This window comes from Arachis ipaensis, chromosome B6 (genome assembly GCF_059453495.1).
Source record: "Arachis ipaensis isolate K30076 ecotype BB chromosome B6, ASM5945349v1, whole genome shotgun sequence".
NCBI classification, from domain to species: domain Eukaryota; kingdom Viridiplantae; phylum Streptophyta; class Magnoliopsida; order Fabales; family Fabaceae; genus Arachis; species Arachis ipaensis.
In genome coordinates, this window is record NC_142441.1 from 62,899,087 (window position 1) to 62,914,478 (window position 15,392).

Below are 15,392 nucleotides of genomic sequence, written 5' to 3' on the forward strand. Positions count from 1 at the left end.
TGGTGCTGCTGGAAAACGTGACATTCTAGCCATGAAAATCATGATTTTTGATGCTTATTTGATGTGTATTTGATGGCTGAAAAGTTTCTCTTTGGTTTGATAAAAATCGGGTTCAAATCGGTTTCCGAAAAGATTGAAAAACTAGCTGAAAATCAAGCAGAAATCTGATGAACTTTTAAAAAAAAATGTTTTTGGTTTTTGGAAGAATATGAAAACGTGTATTCAAGGAGTTTTGGGGTCAAAATGCAATTATTAAAAAGTTTGGGGTTGAAAATTAATTAATCAAAAGTTGAGGGGCTAAAGTGCAAATATTAAAAGTTATAGGGGTCAAAGTACAATTTCCAAGAAGTCCGGGGGTCAAAATGCAATTTTTGAAAGTTAAATAAAATATTATTATTTTAATAATAAAATATTAATATATTATTTTATTAATAATATTATTTTAAAAATAATATTATTTTATTAATAATAATAAAATATTGATAAAAAGACAGTTTTCCCTGAAAGCCTCAGGAAGGCAGATTTGAGTCTAGAATTCTCTAATTTCCTTTACTAAACACCTAAGAAGAGGTATAAGAGAAGATATAGAGGTATATGAGGTAAAGAAACAAGATTTTGAAACCTGTGTTTAAGTTAAAAAGAAAAGGAGTTAAAAGTGATATAGCTGTGTACCTGACCTTACAGAGTAAACAGAGAATTGTAAAATGAGCTTTCTGTGATGTTGTAATGCTTAATTTATGATGATTGCTAAATGATGGAAAGTATGGTTATATGTGAATTATGAGCCTTCAGGCAATGCTTGTGAATGTTGTGTGGGGACGCCCGTATTGTGATGTTGCTTCCCAGACAGGCTGCGGTAGAGGCCTGACTTGCATAACTGCGGTATATTGAGACCTGAGCAAATACCAGCCCTGCAAGTCGAGAGCACTTGGTAGAGGGTATGCGGTACTTAATCTGGGATTAAGTTCTGGGAAGGCCTTATCTGACTTGGAGGGTCGGATTGCGTCGAGTGCGGGTCGAAACCGACAAATGAGCTCATTACCTGCAGTAGGGACAGACATGCATCATACTTGTTTGTGCATTATTTATTGCTTATCTTCTTGTGTTCTTGTTCTATTCCTTGTTTGTTTGAGCATAACTGTGTGATTGCATATTAATGTGTGAATGTGCATTTACTTCCTATTTTCTCTCTTGTTCATGTGTTAGTTTATGTTGCTGTTATGTACATATTACTCTATATTTATTTATACTTCTATGACCACGGACAGTATAAACGAACTTAACTGTAAACCCCGACCTTACTAAGAACTCCCCAGTTTTTACCCCTTACACCTCTACAGATGGACACGGGAGTCCTATTCTATGATATTGATCCACCGTACATCCACGAGGACCCGGTGCGTGGCGAGTATTACATCTACTGTGCGGTACCTCGTATCCGTAATTATGTAGTTCGTGGTAGATCTTTCCAGTACCCTATTAGGACAGCATACTTTAATCCTGATGCACCCTATGACTTTCCTTTATCTTGGTTACACCCCGGCGGACCTGGGATACCTCATCCTGAGGAGCAGATGCCACCTCCACCTGACTATCCTCCTCCACCTGAACTTCCTCTACCTGATGAGCCTATACCTGCCCAGCATATCCATGAGGCACCTCCTGCACCCTTTGTCCTTGATGAGTGGGGTGTTCCTGTGTTACCACCTGAGCTTGATCCTTTACCTGAGCCGATCGAGCCTCCTGTCTTTGATGAGCAGCAGGGACATGAGTATGATCAGATCATGGAGGTGCCACCTCCTTCTCCCGACTGTATTTTGTTTAGTATCTATCCTTTTTATGGTTCCTGTGGCCAGCAGTGGTTCCTCTGCTATCACTCCGGAAGAAGAAGAGGACGAGGAAGAAGAAGATCTAGAGGAAGATCCTAACTTCATAGTTATCTCCTCTGACAGTGATGACGATGAGCCAGATAAGGTGCCAGTAGGCGAGCATCACCATTCGCCCGGTGATTTTCCGTGAGGTACTCTAGACCAGGATTGAGGAGACTTTTTGAGACGCCTAGTCTAACTTCAGTACATTAGAGTGTCTCCCTCACTTTTGTTAGCATGATTAGAGGGAATAGGCATATATCAGAGTTAGGCTAGCCTGGGTGCCAGCTTAGGGGCTTTTGGTCAGGCCAGGCCCTGGGGCGTCTTATGTACATATATGTATATACTATATGAGTCACTGACTTAGGGGTGCTGTACCATAGCTCTATGCTTATATAACTGAACCACTTCTGTAACATGATGTATATTATAGTGTGTTGTTCCATATTCTGTTATCTTTTGTCTTATGTATGTGAATGTTTAATTATCCCTTGATATATGGAAGGTATGCGACTTTAAATTATTCTTGTTAAAAAAAATTACTTGTAAAATTCGCGGGGTTTTAACAACGTACAGGCTTATATTTATTAATTAATAATACAAAAAGGAAAAACAAGTTGGTAACATTCGATTTCTAGTATGATCTAGACATGCTGGAAGTTGGGTCGTTACAATTTTGTATCAGAGCGGTTCTTCCTGTTAGAGCCTGGGGAATGGACTGAATCATGCTTTATTGCATGCTCTGTGGTGTGTCTCATGCTTATAGGGTATCTATGTGATATGTGTTGCATGAATGTCTTTGTGCTTTCATTCTGATAATGTTCACGCCCAACCTGAGGTATTAAGACTGATCACCTTGGTATTGATTGTTTGGTATGAACAGAATCAGGATGCCTCCACAGAGATGTAGCGATCGGGAAGGGTCTACTGTTAACAATCCGCCACGAAATGATGATAATCTGTTTGCTGCGATTCACGCTATGGCTGAGGCTGTGCGTGAAATGGCGACTGCTACTACCCGAGCAGTTAACCGTCTGGGGGAACGTAATGGAGAGCGTAACAATGACCGTAATGGTGAGAATGGTGGGAATGGTGATGGAGATAACATGAATCATGATAGGCCTATGACATTAGCTGCTTTCTTGAAAGTTAATCCACCGAAGTTCAAGGGTACGACTGTAGCAACTGAAGCTGATAATTGGTTCCGAGGCATAGAAAGGTCCTTGAGGGCACAGCATGACCCGGAAGAACAGTATGTAGAATTTGCTACTTATATGTTGGAAGGGGATGCTCAGGACTAGGGGCAGGGCATTCAACGTTTATTGCAGCAAGATGAGGGTAATATTTTGTGGGATGTTTTTAAAGAAGAGTTCTATAAGAAGTACTTTCCTAGAGCTACTCATGAGGCAAAGGAGATGGAGTTGATGCAGTTGAAACAGGGAAGTATGTCCGTTGCTGAGTATACAAGGAAGTTTGAAGATTTATATCATTTTTCCAAGGTTTGTCAAGGGAATCCAGCAGATTTTGAAGAGTGGAAATGTTTGAAATTCGAAGGGGGACTCCGTGATGATTTGTTGAACTCAGTGGTTCCATTGGAAATACAGATTTTTGCGGAGTTGGTTAATAAGAGTCAGCCATATATGTATCCTTACCCTTACCTTGGCCCCATTACAACCTTGAAAAGACCTCATGATGTTTGCATTAATATATTAAATGTTGTTGATTGGTTAAGAGAAGAACAAAAAAATTAGAAAGCATGATTAGAGAAGGATCGAGTGATTTCCCTATACACTAGAGAGATTAGAGTGTACATACATCATCAGTGAGGGTTCAATGCTTGAATTTCTATGTTCCCTGCTTTCATGAGCTGCCTTCTTGCATTTTTATCTGTTCTTACTGTATAGGAATTGAATTAGTGGAGTTTGAATTGTGATTGTCTTGAAGAGCCTATTTACTTTGATCAAGTAGACAAGAATCATATAGTTGCATTCATATATATAGGTTGCATTGCATTACATGAGTTCTACATGTTCCTACTCATTTATTTTATCTCCTTCAACTAAGCATGAGGACATGCTAATGTTTAAGTGTGGGGAGGTTGATAAACCACTATTTGTGCTTAATTGTATGGTTTTATCAATTCTTTACCCACTTATTCATATGATTGGCATGCATTTATTTTTCCTTCTTGAAATTATTACATGATTGAATACTTGCTTTCTAAAGACTTTTAATTATGTATTTTAATTCTCCTTTATCCCATTCGATGCCGTGATCTGTGTGTTAAGTGTTTCAGGCTTTATAGGGCATGAATGACTTGGAGATTGGAAAGGAAGCTTGCAAAAATGGAAGGAACACAAGAAATTGAGGAGATGACCAGCGAGAAGTGACGTGGACGCATGGCTCACGTGACCGCGCGACATAGAGGAAATCCCAGTGACGCGGACGCATGGCTCACGCGACCGCTCGGATTGGAACTGCACAAGTGACACGGAGGCGTGGACGACGCGCACGCATGGCAAGGCAAAACGCTGAATGACGCGTCTGCTTGAATGACGCGATCGCGTGACATGCGCGATCTACAGAATCTCCAGAATTCACTGGGGGCGATTTTGGGCCATTTTAACCCAATTTTCGGCCCAGAAGAGCAGACTAGAGCCAAGGAACATGCAAAAACGAAAACAACGATTCTTTACAGAGAATTCTCAGTTTTAGATCTAGTTTTTACTCCTCCTCTAGGTTTTCTCTCTACACATTCATAGTTCTTAGGATTTTATTTCTATTGCTTTTTACATTGGGATATTGAGAAGAGTTATTACCTCAGCAAGACTTCGTCAATCTAGTTTGTTTTCTTTACCTGTCTCTTACTATTCCATGTCCTTTATTTACTCAGAGTTACTCTTAGATTATTTTTAGGATTTATTAATACAAGAAATATTTTTATTTTTAATTGATCCCTTTGATTATTATTTATCATGTCTTTCTTTAATTTCCTTTCCTATGTTATGAATTCTACATTCACAATGAGCGAGTAGTTCCATAACTTGGATGGGAGTTGATTGAAAGGAAAACCTTGAGTTGGGATGCTTAAAAGAAAAATTGTAATGGGGTTTATTGTTGGATTGCTCTCTAGTCACTGACACCAACCCTTCCAAGTAAGCGGATTGGGACTTGTGAATAGAAATAGCTTTCTAACTTGCTTGACTTTCCCATACCTAGTAAGGGATAACTAAATAGAACAACCCTCAATTATCAATTAATCTTGAGAGCACTCCACAAGAATAGGGCTTCCAACTAATCTACTCCCAGCCAAGGCTTTTATTTAAAATTACATAATTTCTCTAATTTAATTTCCTGTTATTCAACTTATACCATTTTTTGAATACATCTGATTAATAAAATAGCACACTTTTCTGCAACTCGTTGGGAGACGACCTGGGACTCATACTCCTAGTATTTTAATTTAAATTTTGTGAAAACCTTCAAAATTGATAAGCGGATTTCTGGTTGGTTAAGAACTGTACTTGCAACGTATTCCTTATATTAATTTCTTAACTCACCAATTTCCGCCACGTCAAAGTCCTCGTGTTGCACCTCTTTTTTTTTATGTCGTGCTTACCCTCGTTCTTTAAACGACGCTTTCTCGAATATTTTAGCTAAAGCGAGGCTTAATGACTTGACTTCCGCAGGGCTTCGCAGCTCGACTTACCCTATGTAGCGATACATGCTTATGACAATTGCATGCGCATACTTTAATAGGTGCGATCATACCAGCACTAATGCACCGGATCCCATTAGAACTCTACAGTTAAGCATGCTTGGGCGAGAGTAGTACTACGATGGGTGACCTCTTGGGAAGTCCTCGTGTTGCACCTCTTTTTTTTTTTTTTTTTTACGTCGTGCTTTCCCTCGTTCTTTAAATGACACTATCTCGAATAGTTTAGCTAAAGCGAGCCTTAATGACTTGACTTTCGGCAGGCTCCTACGGGGCCCGCAGTGCTTCACAGCTCGACTTACCCTGTGTAGCGATACATGCTTTATGATAATTGTGAGCACATACTTTAATAGGTGTGATCATACCAGCACTAATGCACCGGATCCCACCAGAACTCCGTAGTTAAGCGTGCTTGGGCTAGAGTAGTACTAGGATGGGTGACCTCCTGGGAAGTTCTCGTGTTGTGCCTTTTTCTTTACGTCGTGCTTACCCTCGTTCTTTAAACGACGCTATCTCGAATAGTTTAGCTATAGTGAGCCTTAATGAACTGATTTTCGGCAAGCTCCCACGGGCCCTGCAGCGCTTCGCAGCTCGACTTACCCTACGTTGCGATACATGCTTATGATAACTGTGTGCACATACTTTAATTGGTGCGATCATACCAACACCAATGCACCGGATCCTACCAGAACTCCGTAGTTAAGCGTGCTTGGGCGAGAGTGGTACTAGGATGGGTGACCTCCTGGGAAGTCCTCGTGTTGCACCTCTTTTTTTTTTCGTCATGCTTACCCTCGTTCTTTAAACGACACTATCTCGAATAGTTTAGCAAAAGCTAGCCTTAATGACCTGACTTTCAGCAGGCATGATGGGAGCGGAAATTGGCGAGTTAAGAATGATTATAAATATGCGTTGCAAGTATAGTTCTCAACCAACCAGAAATCCGCTTATCAATTTAGAAGGGTGTCACAGAAATTAAAATCAAAATACTGGGAGTATGAATCCCAGGTCGTCTCCCAACGAGTTGCAAAAAAGTGTACTATTTTATTAATCAGATGTTTTCAAAAAGGTTTGAGTTGAATGGCAGAAAACTAAATTTGAGAATTTATATAATTTTAAATAAAAGCCTTGACTGGGAGTTGATTAGCTGGAAGCCCTATTCGTGTTGGAGTACTCTCAAGATTAATTGACAATTGAGGGTTATTGTGTTTAGTTGTCCCTTACTAAGTAAGGGTAAGTCAAACGAGTTGGAATGCTGTTCTATCCACATGTTCCAATCAACTCTTGAGAGGATTGGTGTTAGTGAATAGAGAGCAATCCAACAATAAACCCAATTACAATCTCTCTCTTGTGCATCCTAACTCAAGGGTTCCTTTCAATCAACTCCCCATCAAGTTAGGAAACTACTCGCTCATTGTAAATGTAAAATTCATAACATAAGAAAGGGAATTAAAGAAAGACATGATAAATAATGATCAAAAGATTAATTAAAAATAAAAGTAATTCTTATATTAATAAATGCTAAAATAATCCAATAGTAAAATTAAGTAAATTAAAGAACATGGAGGAGTAAGAGACAAGTAAAGAAAACGAACTAGAATGTCGAAGTCTTGACGAGGCAATAACTCTTCTCAATATCCCAATACAAAAACAACGAACATAACAAATCCTAAAAACTATGAATGTGTAGAGAGAAAACCTAGAGGAGAGGAAAACTAGATCTAAAAACTAAAAACTATGCGGAATGAATTTTGTTGTCGGTTTCTGCATGTTCTCTGGCTCTAGTCTGCTTTTCTGGGCCGAAATCGCCCCCAGCGATTTTGCAGATTATGCAGATCGCGCATGTCACGCGGTCGCGTCATCCATGCGGCCGCGTCATTCGGCTTTCTGCTTTTCCACGCGGTCACGTCATCCATGCGGCCGCGTCGCTTGTGCTATTCCATGCCGCGCAGTCGCGTCATCCATGCGACCGCGTCGCTGCGATTTCCTTTCTTTCGCGCGGTCGCGTCATTCATGCGGCCACGTCACTTCTCGCTGGTCATCTCCTCAATTTCTTGTGTTCCTTCCATTTTTTGCAAGCTTCCTCTCCAATCTCCAACTCACTCATGCCCTATAAAGCCTGAAACACTTAACACACAGATCACGGCATCGAATGGAATAAAGGAGAAATAAAATATATAAGTAAAAGTCTCTAGGAAGCAAGTTTTCAATCATGCCATAACTTTAGGAAGGAATTATAAATGCATGCTTATTTAACGAATAAGTAGGTAAAGATCATGATAAAACCACATAAATAAACACAATATAAACCATAAAATAGTGGTTTATCAACCTCCCCACACTTAAACATTAGCATGTCCTCATGCTTAGTTGAAGGAGATAAAATGAATGAGTAAGAACATGTAAAACCTATGAAATGCAATGCAACCTATATATATGAATGCAACTATATGATTTTTGTACACTTGATCGAAAGTAAGTAAGCTCTTCAAAACAATTTCAAATCAAATTCCACTAACTCAATTCTTATACAGTAAGAACAGATAAAAATGCAAGAAGATAGCTCATGAAAGCAGAGAACATAGAAATTCAAGCATGGAACCCTCACTGATGATGTATGTACACTCTAGTCTATCTAGTGTATAGGGTCATCACTCTATCCTTCTCTAATCATGCTCTCTAATTTTTGTTCTTCTCCTAACCAATCAACAACATTTAATATACCAATGCAAACATCATGAGGTCTTTTCAAGGTTGTAATGGGGCCAAGGTAAGGGTAAGGATATATATATGGCTAAGTAAGCTTATAAATTGAATCTTTAATTAACCCAAGCTTTAACATAACCTATATATATATATATATATATATATATATATATATATATATATATATATATATATATATATATATATATATATATATATATATATATATATATATATATATATATTCTATATAACCTTAGAATTCATACCTAGCTACCCAGAAATCCCTTTCACATCCATACTCATGTATCAACCTTTTATTTTGATTTTATCATACATGCATTGATCCTTGAATGCTTGACTTAGCATTGGGGTAATTTTGTCCCCTTATTTATTTATTGAGTATTTTTGGATTTTTTTATAAACATAGAAACATAAAAATAACACAGCTTATCAATGCACATAGATTTTTAATTCTTATAGTTTCACATGAGTAGGTATCCAAATTCCCATAATATTATCATCACTCATTCCCTTATTATCCTTTGTTCCCACAATTTCCCATACTTAAATAACACACAATTTTATATTAAGCTAACCAAAGATTCAATTTGGGATATATAATTGTTTTTCCACTTAAGGCTAGTATTGTAGTAAAATATAGAACAAATGGGATTTAAAGGCTCAAAGTGGCTAACAAAGGTAATTGAAAGGGTATGGTTTATTTGGATAAGTGAGCTAAACAATTAATGGCCTCAATCATATGCAAACATATAAATATAATAAACATTGGACATATAAGATGAAACAAAATTAGATTACAGTCATAGAGAAGTAAACACACAAGAATAAAATAATTATGGTTAAATAATGTAACCATTCATAAAGGGCTCAAATCTCACAGGTTGTGTGTTCTTTAGCTCAAAAATCATGTTCCAAATACAACTTCAAGACAAATTTAACATAAAATTTTTGATTAAAATTAGTGAAATTTTGTTCCAAAGATAGGGTCTTAGAAGAAATTTATTTTCTTTTCAATCAAGTAGAACATGCATGCAATTAACCTATTACTATGCAATTTATCCTATTCTATAAAAGAAAAATCTAACTAAATATCCTAATTTATTGGTGCTAGGGAAGAGAAATTACCTCCGGAAGTCAGGTACTGACCGACCTCCCCACACTTAAGGCTTTGCACCGTCCTCGGTGCCATCTGTCAAGAACAAAGGTGGGCTGGTAGCAGTATCTCCACAGTTGGGACCATCATGGCTCCCTGTGCTGGTAAAGGAAGTGGAGTCCGGGGTGTCTGAGTCCTTGAATTTTCCCATGATCAGCTCCTTGAGGTATGTGAATCGGCGCTTGTTACGGCGCTCTCTCATCTTAGCTTTGTGTTCTTGCCGATCCAACTTTTCAAGTATCTGCTGGAGCAGCTGATCAGTAGTGGGTGCTTGTGGTGTTGAAGAAGGAATATCTTCAACTGGTTCAGTAGGCTGGCTGATAGTGGCTGCTGGAAGTCTAAGGTACTTCCCGTTAGGGACATACTGATCATCCCGGGGAAGCATGGCTTTGGTGTCCCCAGCTCTGTAGGAGACTCCGACTGCTGAGACAAGATCTGAGACTAGGGCGAGAAAAGGTAAGTTGCCCGCGATTTGTACGTGTCCCATGGCATTTTGGATATGTCTTGGTAGATTCAGAGGTTGGTCTGTAAGGATGCACCATAGTAGGACGGGCATGTCCGTAGTGAAGGAGGATTCGTGAGTGCTCGAAAAGACGTAATGGGACATAATCTGTGCCCATACGCGAGCCTCCAAGGTAAGTGCTGAAGCCGAAATTCCCTTAGGGTGGGTACAATGGTATCCGTAGATCCATCGGCTGCCAGGTAGTGCGATAACTCTGAGAACGGCATCCCAGTCAAATTGGTGCATCTGGCGCTTGAGTGCGGCTTCTTGAAAGGCATCCAATCCTTCTAGAATAGGGGGGAGACTTAGAACTTTTTGAATGGCCTCTTCTGTAATGGGGACTTGCTTCTGACGGACATAGACAGACTGCAGGGTCGGCAGGTGGAAGTTGGAGTAGAACTCGACTACCCAAGAAAGATTGACCTGCCTTGGATGTCTTTGTAGGAAACCCCATTGTCTTCGGGCAATCTACGGCTCAACAAATGTAGCAATGTGGTTTGGGAGGAGAAGAAGGTATTCGTTGTTGTAACTCCTTTCTACCAGGATGGGGAACATCTGCTCACAGTAGCGATCAGGGAATCTGATGAGTATTTTTGGTGAAACAATGAATTTCTCCCAAAACACACAAATCTAACCGGCAAGTGTACCGGGTCGTATCAAGTAATAAAAACTCACGGGAGTGAGGTCGATCCCACAGGGATTGAAGGATTGAGCAATTTTAGCTTAGTGGTTAATTTAGTCAAGCGAATCAAGATTTGGTTGAGTGTTTTGTGATTTGTAGAAATTAAATTGCATGGAAGTAAAGAGAACAGGGAATTAAAGTGCTGAATCTTAAAGAACAAGAAATTAAATAGCAGAAACTTAGAATGCAAGAAATGTAAATTGCGGAATCTTAAAGTGCAAGAAATGTAAACGGCTGGAATTGTAAAGGGAATTGGGGATTGGATTTGCAGAATTTAAACAAGGAAAAGTAAATTGCATCAAGCAGAGAAGTAGAAGAAGGTTTGGGTTAGATTGGATCTTGAAGCAGAAAAGTAAATGAACATGAAAACAGTAAACAGAATGTAAATTGGAATTTCAGATCTCAGGGGTCCAGAGACTAGAAAACCAGGTCTAGATCTCACTACCTTCCTTGATCCAACAAGAACAATTGCAAGGGAAAAGTAAATTGCAAAGAAAATAGATGAAGAACAATTAACCCAAACTGAAATTCAATTAAGCAGTAAATAAACAGAGAGATCCAAGGATGAGATTGAAACAGAATTTCTTCAATTCTTCAACCCAAGATCCAAGACAATTGTAATAGAAATTGAAAGCAATAAAACTGAGAGGAAGAGAAGTGAATTCTCCTTCCCCAAGACAAAGAAATTAAAGATCACTCAATATCCAAAGCTCTCTGAAAACTATTATGAAAATTCCCAAAAGAAAGCTCTCCGAAGAACTTGAATTCTATCCTATTTATACACTTTCTTCCAATGATCTTCAAGCCTTGAGTTGGGCCTTTGCTCTTGGTGGAATTGGGTTGAAAGAGGCCTTGGTTGATTGCTCTTGAAGTTTGGAGAAGAACCAAAGTGAACCAATTGAACCGGGTTGGAGTTTTGCAAAAGATGGACCAAAAGTTTGAGCAAAAGTTAGGGGCTAACTTTTGCCCAAACTTTTCATATCAGCACCCATATCCAGTTGATACCAACGTTGGTGCCAAAGTTAGGGGTCTAACTTTGGCTTCAACGTTGGCCTTACCTTGTGCACTTGTGGCGCCAACGTTAGCCACCAAGTTAGGGGCTAACGTTGGCGCAAACTTTTGCTCCTCCCCTTGTGATTTTCATGTGCCAACGTTAGCCACCAAGTTAGGGGCTAACGTTGGCGCAAACTTTTGGTGCCCAGGGAGGTTTTCTTCATGCCAACGTTAGCCTCAAAGTTAGGGGCTAACGTTGGCGCAAACTTTTGGTGCCCAGGGGTGATTTTCATGTTCCAACGTTAGCCCAAAAGTTAGGGGCTAACGTTGGGGCTAACTTTTCACCCAAAAGTGTGTGCAAAAGTTTGAGGCTAACTTTAGGTCCAGCTTTTTGCTTCCTGGTTCAATTTCACTTATTCCATTGTCTTCTCTTTACTCCTAGCTATTCCTTCTTGCTTCAACCTTTCTCCAAGCTTTCTTCACCTATCATTAATCAACCAAACACATCAAAGCTATGCTTAAAATCATGAGATATTCATTCTTTCATAATATGTAACAATTATAGTATAAAACGTCATGAAATAGCATGAATTCATACATGGTTGATTAAATCAAAGGAAACATGAAAATCTACCCAATTAGCTTGCTTATGGCTCAAGAAAGTGCATAATTCTAATGAAAACAAAAGAAAAAGACTAGTTAAAATTGGCTAAGATGACTTGTCATCACAACACCAAACTTAAAGCTTGCTTGTCCTCAAGCAAGAAATAAATTTATGCTCCAAGGTTCTTTCAATTAAGATGGATTGAAGAATGACTTGTAAAGTCCAGTGAGTGAAGTGATCAAGTACAGTGGGGTGAACTCTAAATCATGTGCTCTTGCAAGGGCTTCAGTGCTCACTAGTCCTCACATATTGGGAGTCTTAGGTCATAGGATTTTCATCCAAATGGTATCATGGAGATCTCTTTATATGTAGTCACCTTGAAGCAGCTTATAATTTCAGTGCTTTGGCCTCGACTCTAAGTGTCATGTCTCAAAGCGGCTCTTTAGATAAGCTTTCAATCAATACTCCTAAACCAGTTGGTTTTAAGGTATTAGGTGTTGAAGCACCCCTAAGGATTTACTTGCTCAAGCCTCTTTCCTTGACACAGCTCAACCACAAGCATTTACTAGGCTAACAACTCTTTGATTTTTGTTTCTTCTTTCTTTTTCTGCCTAGTAATTGATGCTCAGAGCCTTGGGCCATGTTCTTTTTGCTTTTGTATTTTCTTTATTTTCTTTTGTTTTGTTTGCTGCTTCTTGGATCAATAGATTTTTGAGAATCTCTACAATACTTCTTTGAACTTCATGTCCCGCCTATGAGCTCCCATGCAAGTTTTCACAAGCATGCAACCTCAATACATAATCATACAACTAGAACCACCACTTCTCCTAATCTTTTGCTTGCCTCAAAATTGTTTAATTCCTCAATCCTTCTTTTCAAAGAACTTTCATGTGATGCATTCTTGAAAATTGAGTGCAAACAAGTTTTGAAGATAAGAATGTTGTGAATGATCAAACATCTTGCTTATTGAATTATAAAGAAAAACTATGCTATGCATGCAGGCAGGGGTATATAAAAAAAAACTATACTATGCAGACAGGCAGGGCAAATAAGGATACAATCCAACTTGCAATAGCAGCAATATTTGATGTAAACAATCACTTAACAATACAACCTGTTGGAGTTCACTTACTTTCCTTCTCATCACCATTGCTGGCCTTTTTGTTCATCTTTTGTTTCTTTGGTTGATGATGCTTAATCCCTCCAAAGGCTTGTATGACATTCTGCAATGATATTAAAAGTTGCTTGTTCCCCAAGCACTTGGAAACAATGGTTAATCTGCATGATTTATTTGTGGGCTTTTTGAACTTACTTTGGTGTGGGAACACCAAACTTAGTACCTTGCCAATGGTTCTCATACATCAGATTAACCATGTGTGAAACTCTTTTTTTTTCTTTTTCAAAAGTGATAGAACTAAAAACTAGAAAATAGCAGAATAATTAACTAGTTTGTCTAGATGCTCGAAGCTAGCATTATTGCAGAAAGTGAGAATGTGTTTTTGGTGGAACACCAAACTTAGAATTCTTCATTCTCCTTTATATTGTTTTGGTGTGTAACACCAAACTTAGCTTCCTGCAATCTAGATAAAGCTAGTTAACCTTTTTATTGAAATAGATATGGAAAGATAGTTACCTCCGGTTGGGTTGCCTCCCAACAAGCGCTCTTTTATTGTCACTAGCTTGACATCCTTCACTCTGTTCTCATGGAAGTTGAGGCTTCTGTTGCCTTAGGGCTCTTGCTATGGGCTTCCTTCCCTCTGTTTCTCTTTCCATAGCCCTCTTACTTTCCTCCATGACTCCCTTCTCTTTCAACACAGCATCCTTTTCATGGCTCTTTGGGTTCAGAGTCCCCTCCTTCTCACTTAATTCAGCAAGGTTTTGAACTAGTTATTCCATTTGCCTTTCAAGTCTTCTGAGTGAAGCCTCCTGGTTCTTGCTTATCATCTCTTGATGTTTCTTTATTTCTTCCCGCTCTATTACCATCATTTCTTGAATTTTTATGGACCTCTCCATCAACATTTCTAGAATATAGATTCTTTGAAAGGTTGGAAGTGGTTGTGGCTGTGTCAATTGTGGTGGTTGATGAAGGTCATTTTGAGCGAATGGTGAGGTAGGACGGGGTTGGAAGTGTGTGTGATTGTTGTTGTGGGGGTGTGTTTTAAGCTGGTTTTTGAAGCTGGGATTGTTGCAGTTGAAGTCCCTTGGTTTTTGGTTTTGGTTCTCAACCCCCCTCCCATTAGAATGAGTTCTCCAAGGTGGATTGTACACATCATTCTGAGGCCTGTGTTGGAGCATGCTAGAGTGATTGCTTGGAGATTGTAGCTGCTCATAATTCTGTTGCTCATGGTTAATGACCCCAAAACTGTGTTCAGCTTGATTACTCCCATATGAGCTTTGAGTCAGGTTGTATGTATGTATTACAGCATGTCTCAACTCAGTGATTTTCCTAGCCATCATGTCCAGTTGTTGTAGAGTCTGCTGATGTATCTGCTTGTTTTGGCTTATTACTGCACGAGCACCTTCAATTTCTTTCTCTTGTGTGAATGGATGCACTTCTGCCTCTGTCTTAACAATTCTCTGTGATGGGTTCAATTTGACTAAGAGTCCATTCATCAGTTCTTCCCATCCGATAATGCTTCCTTGTGGAAAAGCTTCAAACCATTGGGCAACATCATTCATGGCTATGGATAGTTGCTTCGAACTATGGGTTACATTATCATCCAAGGTGGGGATATTACTCTCATGATTGCTAGAATTTGTTGAGTTCCCCTCCATGATCTGCACAGTCACAAAAATTCAAGTGATTATTGAATATTTTCAAGCTCAGAATGTGATTCAGAAGGTTAGCTGGCACAAAGTATCAAACAGTTGATGGACTTGGGAGATTAGTGGCATAAATTGCTTCTCTTGTGTAAGCAAGAGCATTGTATAGAGCCAGAAATTTCCCAGAAAACTTCACTTTGTTGCTAAAGCGAAGTTTCAGTCATCTCAGGCAAAAATTCAAACAGTTAGTGGGTTAGTCAAAATTAAAGAAAAAGTGCTTGATCTAGATTACCACCTCACTTAATCATTGTCAATCTAATCAATCCCCGGCAACGGCGCCAAAAACTTGATGAGTATTTTTGGTGAAACAATGAATTTCTCCCAA

General features: G+C 39.0%; 1 non-coding gene and 2 pseudogenes across 1 annotated transcript; all 3 read left to right on the top strand.

Annotated features, from left to right (window-relative positions):
* Positions 1 to 5,625: 5,625 nt before the first annotated feature.
* On the top strand, positions 5,626 to 5,744 carry LOC148555912 (5S ribosomal RNA). The gene has a single exon (XR_015891683.1). It is a non-coding gene; the product is annotated as a 5S ribosomal RNA (ribosomal RNA).
* A 190-nt stretch (positions 5,745 to 5,934) lies between these two features.
* Positions 5,935 to 6,053, top strand: LOC148555913 (5S ribosomal RNA; annotated as a pseudogene).
* A 178-nt stretch (positions 6,054 to 6,231) lies between these two features.
* On the top strand, positions 6,232 to 6,350 carry LOC148555914 (5S ribosomal RNA; annotated as a pseudogene).
* The last annotated feature ends 9,042 nt before the right edge of the window (positions 6,351 to 15,392 follow it).